The sequence below is a fragment of the Malaclemys terrapin genome, chromosome 11, assembly GCF_027887155.1.
Source record: "Malaclemys terrapin pileata isolate rMalTer1 chromosome 11, rMalTer1.hap1, whole genome shotgun sequence".
Classification (NCBI taxonomy): Eukaryota; Metazoa; Chordata; order Testudines; family Emydidae; genus Malaclemys; species Malaclemys terrapin.
Window position 1 is genome coordinate 565,155 of NC_071515.1, and position 9,016 is coordinate 574,170.

The window sequence follows — 9,016 nt, forward strand, 5'->3', positions numbered from 1 at the left end:
AATGGGGAGCCCTGACTGCCCGGGGAGAGCCCCCTGCTGCCCCCGCCCCACTCCCTGCAGTGCAGCCCCTAGCGCCACCCTGGGGCCATGGGGAGCCCTGACTGCCCGGGGAGAGCCCCCTGCTGCCCCCGCCCCGCCCCCTGCAGCACAGCCCCTAGCGCCGCCCTGGGGCCATGGGGAGCCCTGACTGCCCGGGGAGAGCCCCCTGCTGCCCCCGCCCCACTCCCTGCAGTGCAGCCCCTAGCGCCACCCTGGGGCCATGGGGAGCCCTGACTGCCCGGGGAGATCCCCCTGCTGCCCCCCACCCCGCTCCCTGCAGCGCAGCCCCTAGCGCCGCCCTGGGGCAATGGGGAGCCCTGACTGCCCGGGGAGAGCCCCCTGCTGCCCCCGCCCCGCCCCCTGCAGCACAGCCCCTAGCGCCGCCCTGGGGCCATGGGGAGCCCTGACTGCCCGGGGAGAGCCCCCTGCTGCCCCCGCCCCACTCCCTGCAGTACAGCCCCTAGCGCCGCCATGGGGAGCCCTGACTGCCCGGGGAGATCCCCCTGCTGCCCCCCGCCCCGCCCCCTGCAGCGCAGCCCCTAGCGCCGCCCTGGGGCCATGGGGAGCCCTGACTGCCTGGGGAGATCCCCCTGCTGCCCCCGCCCCACTCCCTGCAGCACAGCCCCTAGCGCCGCCCTGGGGCCATGGGGAGCCCTGACTGCCCGGGGAGAGCCCCTGCTGCCCCCCGCCCCGGGGCTGCACAAGGGAGCGAGGAAAAGAGGCGGGAAACGGGCAGGTCAGTGGCACCAGGCGTCAACGGCCATGGAGAGCGTGACAGGGGAGGGACTAATTGTCACCTGAGGGAGGGGGATGGACCAAATGACACCTTGCTTGGGCTGTGTGGACAGGCTGGGTTGTTATTGTAGGGTTGCTGGGGAGCGCTGGGCTGTGGACAGGCTGGGTTGTTATTGTAGGGTTGCTGGGGAGCGCTGGGCTGTGAACAGACTGGATTGTTATTGTAGGGTTGCTGGGGAGCGCTGGGCTGTGGTCAGGCTGGGTTGTTATTGTAGGGTCGCTTGGGAGTGCTGGGCTGTGGTCAGGCTGGGTTGTTATTGTAGGATCGCTTGAGAGCGCTGGGCTGTGGTCAGGCTGGGTTGTTATTGTAGGGTCACTCGGGAGCGCTGGGCTGTGAACAGGGTGGGTTGTTATTGTAGGGTTGCTGGGGAGCGCTGGGCTGTGGACAGGCTGGGTGGTTATTGTAGGGTCGCTGGGGAGTGCTGGAGCTGTGGACAGGCTGGGTGGTTATTGTAGGGTCGCTGGGGAGCGCTGGGCTGTGGACAGGCTGGGTGGTTATTGTAGGGTCGCTGGGGAGCGCTGGGCTGTGGACAGGCTGGGTGGTTATTGTAGGGTTGCTGGGGAGCGCTGGGCTGTGGACAGGCTGGGTTGTTATTGTAGGGTCGCTGGGGGAGCGCTGGGCTGTGGACAGGCTGGGTTGTTATTGTAGGGTCGCTGGGGAGCGCTGGGCTGTGGACAGGCTGGGTTGTTATTGTAGGGTCGCTGGGGAGCGCTGGGCTGTGGACAGGCTGGGTGGTTATTGTAGGGTCGCTGGGGAGCGCTGGGCTGTGGACAGGCTGGGTGGTTATTGTAGGGTCGCTGGGGAGCGCTGGGCTGTGGACAGGCTGGGTAGTTATTGTAGGGTTGCTGGGGAGCGCTGGGCTGTGGACAGGCTGGGTTGTTATTGTAGGGTTGCTGGGGAGCGCTGGGCTGTGGACAGGCTGGGTGGTTATTGTAGGGTTGCTGGGGAGCGATGGGCTGTGGACAGGCTGGGTGGTTATTGTAGGGTTGCTGGGGAGCGATGGGCTGTGGACAGGCTGGGTGGTTATTGTAGGGTTGCTGGGGAGCGCTGGGGCTGTGTGGACAGGCTGGGTTGTTATTGTAGGGTTGCCGGGGAGTGCTGGGCTGTGGACAGGCTGGTTTGTTATTGTAGGGTTGCTGGGGAGCGCTGGGGCTGTGGACAGGCTGGGTTGTTATTGTAGGGCTGTTGGGGAGTGCTGGGCTGTGGACAGGCTGGGTTGTTATTGTAGGGTTGCTGGGGATCACTGGGCTGTGGACAGGCTGGGTTGTTATTGTAGGGTTGCTGGGGAGCGCTGGGGCTGTGGACTGGCTGGTTTGTTATTGTAGGGGTGCCGGGGGTCACTGGGGTGTGGACTGGCTGGTTTGTTATTGTAGGGTGGCTCCTCAGTGCGCTGGTGGCTCAGGCTCATCTCATGACAACAGTGACATGCAATGACAATCCCCGGTTGGTTCCAGGTGCAAATCGGCGTATGCTGGGAGGGACCCCATGTGTGGCAGGGTGGTTCTGGGGGCGGGGGGTGTGACAGGTTGGATCACAGAAACCCTCTTGGGAGCTGCCAACTGATGTGCCAAGACTACTTCTGCTCCTGTTTCCCTGGCAGCTCGGGGCCCCAGCACCCTGTGTTATTGAGCCAGACACGCCCGTCTGCTCCAACACAGACCCAGGGTCTGAACCGCGTGCCCCAAAGCTGCAGACTTAACTGAAAGCAGCTAACAGAAGAGTTCCTGTCTTTAACACTCAGATGCCCAACACCCTATGGGGTCTAAACCCAAATAAATCCGTTTTACAGGGTAAACTCATAAATTGTTTGCCCTCTATATCACTGATAGAGAGAGATGCGCAGATGTTTGTCCCCCCACCCCCACAGGTATTAATACATACCCTGGGTTAATTAATAAGTAAAAAGTGAATGTATGAAATACAGAAAGTAGAATTTAAGTGGTTTCAAGTAGTAACAGACAGAACAAAGTGAATTACCAAGTACAATAAAATACAACACGGAAGTCTATGTCTAAAAGAAACTGAATACAGATAAAACCTCACCCTTAGAGTAATTCCAGTAAGCTTCCTTTTACAGACTAGTCTCCTTCTAGCCTGGGTCCAGCAATCACTGATACCCCCTGTAGTTATTGTCCTTTGTTCCAGTTTCTTTCAGGTATCTTTGGGGGTGGAGAGGCTATCTCTTGAACCAGCTGGAGACAAAATGGAGGGGTCTCCCAGGGGTTTAAACAGACTCTCTCTTGTGGGTGGAGACCCCCTCCTCTCTCCTATGCAAAGTCCAGCTCCAAGATGGAGTTTTGGAGTCACAGGGGCAAGTCACATGTCCATGCATGACTGAGTTTCTTACCAGCCCAGCCACATTCCTGGGAAAGCTCCGATGTGGATTGGCATCTTCGAGTTCATTGTTGGCTTAAGTGGTTCTTGATTGAGCACTTAATTTGCACACCTCTGTCTCAAGACGCTGACCAAATGCTTTACCAAGGCTATCAAGCAAGTACACAGCCAATATTCCTAACTTCAAGTACAAAAACGATACGTGCATACAAATAGGATCAATAGATTCAGTAGATCATGACCTTTACATAGATATTTAACATGGCATATGTAGCATAAAACACAGTCTAGTTATGTCCTAGATACATTCATAAGCATATTCCATAAATCATGATGGCGGCAGCGTCACAGGGGGATCCCACTGTGCCGGGGTTTCCCCCACTGAGCCCTGGAGCAGACGCTGCTTTTCCACAGAGAATCTCCCCATATTCATCCTCAGCAGTCAGGCTCGTCTCTAAAGCCATTTGCTGGGGTCAGGGCAGGTCTGGGGGTTGAGCCTTGTCACCCACAGAGTCCCCTATTTCCTCCAGCGCAGAGTGAGCACACAATTGCTGCCCCACAGCAGGGGGCGCAGTCCCACAGGGTGACCTCCCCCCCAGCCATCACAACACCCCCCAGAACTGTGTGACGGAGGGAAGGAGGCCAGGGCAGATGCAGCCACAGACAGACCCCACATGTCCTACCGAAGGGAGCCACGCGCCATCACTGTACCTGCCATGGAGCAGGGGCGGCGGGTCCCTGCACTGCGAGACAGCAGGAGACCCTGGGGAGCAGCTGCCCAGCCCCCCGAGAGCGCAGAGAGGTGAGTGCGGTGGGTTTCACACCGGTTTGCCGGTGGTGGTTGTGCCGTGGGTGCTCTGCAATGCTGAGGCTGGGGCTTGTCTGCGTTTGCAGCGGGAGCTTTGCTGTTTTGTGCCTTTTGGGATGGACATTTGAGCCCTGTGGCAGCACACGAATGACCATCCTGTGCACAGCAGCGTGCTCCGTCCCTGGGCTATTACCAGTGACAGCACGACGACACCCGCTGGGTTATTGCCGCAAGGTCACTTGTTAGCACCAGGGCTGTGCAGATTGCGGTTTCTCTCATTTCGTTACGTGGTGTCAGGTTTGCACTGACAGTTAAGCGCCAGCCAGGCAAGGAAATACCATTAACCCTGTTCCAGAGAGAAGCAAATGGGGAGGTGACGTGACCTGCCCGAGGTCACACACTGAAAGTGCAGCAGAGCTGGACAGAACCCAGGTGTCCTGACTCCTGTGTGGCGTTGTAGCTGCCAGACTGGCCTGGCCTGGCCCTGCCCTGGAGACTCTGACGCCCTTTCGTCACATGCCCCTGCTGTACAATGCAACCCTTCCGCCGGGGGAGTCGGCAGCGACCAGGGCCGGGTTCAGCATCCAGACGTTCCTCAGAACAATCCAGCACAGAACCCGCTTCAGTCCCCGGCCACAATTGGGAAAATTAACCACCACCCCGGCACCTCTCAGAGCCAGCCCTTCCCCCCGCCCCCCACGGAGTCGTGTACAGCAAAGCAAAGGGGAAAGGAGCCCGGCATTATTGTGGTGAAACACAATCACCACTAGTCATGAGCAAAACGCCCACCCCCGAGTACGTTGGGCAGTGTCCTTTGCCCCAGCTCCTCACCTCGCGTTGGGAAAGTCCAGGAAACAAATGCTCCTTTAACCCCCCCCACCCCCACCCCCGCTGCCCCTCTCACAGTTGCTGTCCTTGGCCTGCAAAGCCCCAGAGTTCAGAGGTGCATTCGCGGGGCGGGAGTTCACTTCCCAATGAGTGACGCCTCGGCTGCTATGGCTGCCACTACTGCAAGTGGCCCCCGGTGCCACCGTTCACTCTGCGCCCCCACTGTGCCCCCGCTGGCCACGGGGCCTTCGCCGCCTCTGCTGCCACCTGTTCCTATTGCCACCTCCTGAGCCCCCCGCTCAGCCCAGCTCTCGGTGACTTCAGCAGTTAGCGGCTGGGCCTCACCGCTGGGGCAGGCCGAGCAGTTCCTGTCAACTGTCTCACAGCAGGTCTCGGGCTTAGCACTGAGGCCTGGGGATCAGCGATTGGAGCTCCAGCCATCAGCTAACACGTCTCATCAGCGCTAGAGAGCAGAAGGGTCAAATGGTGTGTGGAACTCTTACACGGAAACCCCCGCCCCAAGGAGAGACCCTCTCCTGCCCTTTCCCCCTCCCTGGGATCTGGCACCCCTGCCCCCTGCCGAGCAAGTGCTGTGCTAGGGACAGACGTGCCAACGCTCGCCACTTCATCGCCAGAGATGCGATTTCTAAGTAAAATTCAGCCTGACTCGTGGTCTGGGGCTAGAACTCTCAAATGTCACCGATTTATTGTTTCAGCTGAGTTCTCTGGTGCTTTTTGGAAGAGCGCTGTATGGATGGTCAGTGAGTGAATGAGAGTGTGTGTGTGTGTGTGTGTGTGTGTGTGTGTGTGTGTGTGTGTGTGTGTGTGTGTGTGTGTGACCCGTGTACGTAACAGGAACTCAGGAAGTTATTACATGTTTCTTGTGCATTGAAGCAAAAAGGGAAGCAATGTAGAGGGTACAATAAATTAGTCTCCGAGTTCAGGGGTGGGATTGCTGTTGCGTTTCTCACGTGAGTTTGGTCTCCATATTTGTAATAGGGGAAGTGTATTTGTTTCACAACTAGAGAGAAAGTGGCTGATTTACAGACACCACCAACTGTGCCCGCAACTCCCTGACGTTCCAGGAGCGTGTGGGACTAGAGACGAGACCTGGAGGGGAGGCCAGGAGGGCCACAACTGTAGCTCCAAATCTGAATGGTCTGACTCAGATTTATGGGAAGCCAGGAGCTGAGAATAGCCCCACACTTCCTGGCCGTGGGCAGAGAAAGGCAGAGGAAGCTCCTCGGTCACTGGAGAACTTGATTCATGCTGGAAGGGGAAGCTAAAGTAAATTGTGGTGAATCAAAATTCTAGTGAAATCCTCCAGTGCGACTTCATCACGGCCCCATGGGAGTCATTTCCTGGTGGCGCAGTGCTGTCCCGGAGCCATTCACCTTTCTTATTCCTCAGGGAGATGAGCGATCCCAGGATCATGAAGACCAACCCCAGCACAGAGCTCCCGACCCCAGCGACGGCAGGGTCAGCCTGTGCCTCTGAGAAAACAAGAGCACGGGTGGTTTGGGCTAGGCCCAGCCTCTCCTTCCCTTTGTCACGTCTCAGCTGTCTGCCCCCAGGGATGGGGACGGCTCTCAGAGACATGCCCATGTCTCCCGCGGGCTCCACGGAGCTAGGGGTGCCCCTGAGGACTCAGGGAATGTGCCAGGTGCAGAGTCTCTTATCCTAGTAAGAGGGGGCACTGCAGGCTGATGTGCCCCACTGGCAGGTGTAGACATCTCCGTGCCGGGAGTTCATCTCCAGCATCACCAGGATCTGGACGGGCCGGTCTCCGTCTGCGCCTTCCCATTCTTAGACTGCTTGATTTCAGTCCCCAAGGAGTAAAACCCCATCATGGAGCAACCAGCATCTTGGGGTGGGGCTGGAATCCCGATTTCAGGGGGGAACTTCCACCTTGGGCTGAACTGAGAGGGAGGGGAGAGAGCTGGGAGCAGGGAGAGATGGAGTGGGATTCGGAGAACAGGTTCCAGGTCCAAAGTAACAGCCGTCCTTGGAAGGGGCTGCCCAGCGTGGGAGTCTCTGCTCTGCGGCGCTCAGCTCTGGGGCCCCTCTCTCTTCTCTCTCTCCTGAGTTAATGCGAGTCACTGAGAACCCAGCACCGCGTAGGACCCGGAAGCGCCAGAGATCGGCCAGGGACCCACTGGCTCAATGTATGATCTTCCTCAGACGCTTGCCTGGTGTGTCTTGCTCACGTGCTCAGGGCCAAACTGACAATCGCCATTTGGGGCTCGGGAAGGGATTTTACAGTAGGGACCTTGGGTCGCTTGCTCGAATCCTCTGGGTGTATCTCCCAAATCAATTCCCTCCATGGCAGGGGCCTCAGGATCCGGTGCACCTCAGTCCCTCCTACTCTCTGCCCGTGGCCGACAAGAGGATAGTCTGCAGATGGTCTCATCCAGATGATTGGGGTCTTTGCAGGGGTCACTGGGTGGGGGGCAGTGGCCTGGGACGTACAGGGGGTCAGATCAGATGATCAGGAGGTTTCTTGTGGATGAAACTACCCATCTGACTCAAACATTCCTCCTCTTCTGCTCCTAGGCTGGGGAAACCACTGACAGAGACTGTTCCCTACACTAAAACGACGATATTTTCTCAAGGGGAAAGGGTCAGAAACATTCTCTTTCAGGGGCACACAGATGAACGGCTGATCCAAATCACACACTTTTGGAAAGTACATGAAGAAGAGCAGTGTGAACACCAACAGTCCAGCAAATAAGTAGAGTCCTTTAAGTGATCTACAAACAACAGTAATGCAAAATTTAATACAACAGCAACCCCCCACTCAAAGCTCACAAATAACCAGCCTGAAACAAAGACAAGACATGGGAACATCACAATCCAGACTCTGACCCCACCATTGTTTTCACTTCCTTTGAACCAGAAGATTGTCCCAGCTGGGAGAGGCACCACTCCTGGAAGCGCTGCAATGCCAGGCTGACGCGTGGAATGGCAGAACAAGCCCCTACTCCAACTCCCTTTCTCCAAACCCCTATTGACCACCCAGCTCTGCAATGGGGAACAGATCAGAGATCACACTGAGTAGAACAGATATTAGCTGAGAAGATAATATTTGTATTTCACCGTCCAAGAGACACAGACAGAGTTTTCATCTTGGGGCCAAAAGACCAAATACTGTGAGAACTATAGAACTAAGTGGAAATCACTGCCCCAAAATTGACCACCCAGCTCTGCAATGGGGAACAGATCAGAGATCACACTGAGTAGAACAGATATTAGCTGAGGAGATAATATTTGCACTTCAGGGTCCAAGAATCAAAGACAAGGTTTTCACTTCGGGGTCAAAGACCAAACACGTCACGATGCCTGACCAAAGCCGTTAATGGACCAAGAAGCTACTGCACTTGGTCTTATCTCTAAGGAGCAGAGAAGTGATGCTTCTTTACTGCAACACTACGCAGCCCTCCCGCTCCCGCCGCTTTCTACAGCCCCGGGAGCAGCTCGCAGACGGACACCAGGCAGCATTAACAAGACTTTGGGGACGATGGAACTAAGTGTCAATCACTGCCCTGAAATCACTCCCATTCAATCCCTCAAAGCAAGAACTCTCCAAACCGGATTCTGCACAGACAGAGACTTCCTCCCGCCTGCTTCGTTCAATTCATGTGGGCGGCTTCCCTGGCTCCTGGCAGACACTGCTAATGGGCCTAAACCCGCCCACTGACATGTAACGCCACCCGCCAGCGTCAACGCTTACAGCAACGGGTCAGAGAGACTGTGCCCGCGCTGGGCCAGAGCCCCGATGCGCCGTGGTGCCTTGGCACAGCTACTGAACCAGTGCAGCAGGCGTGTGGCAGACGCTTACAGCTTCGCTCAGCACACGTCCAGTGCCCTATCTAGCCACTGCCCAGGGGCCTGCCCTGCGCTGACCCCCAGCTTTTGCACTCAGCTCAGGAAAACAAGACTGCAGAGCTGGGCAGGGAGTTTTCTGGTAGTAGGGTGGGTGCAGGGTGACAGGGGCCCTCAGTGCCCGAACCGTGGCCCTTCCGCCCCACGCCACCCCTCCCTGCCCCTCGCAGTGTGCCTGCCATCTCCTCCTTCCCCCCCAGACCCTGCACCATGCAGGTGGGGTCCACATTCTCCTCCTGTATCAGCTCATATCTCCGAATCGTAGAAACACATTGCTGGGAAGAGGTCACCTATCCCAGACCCCGGCATTGAGTCCGAACCAAATACCC

At 57.3% G+C, this 9,016-nt stretch overlaps 1 pseudogene; it reads right to left on the bottom strand.

Annotated features, from left to right (window-relative positions):
• Positions 1 to 7,716: 7,716 nt before the first annotated feature.
• On the bottom strand, positions 7,717 to 7,892 carry LOC128845813 (U2 spliceosomal RNA; annotated as a pseudogene).
• Positions 7,893 to 9,016: the final 1,124 nt, after the last annotated feature.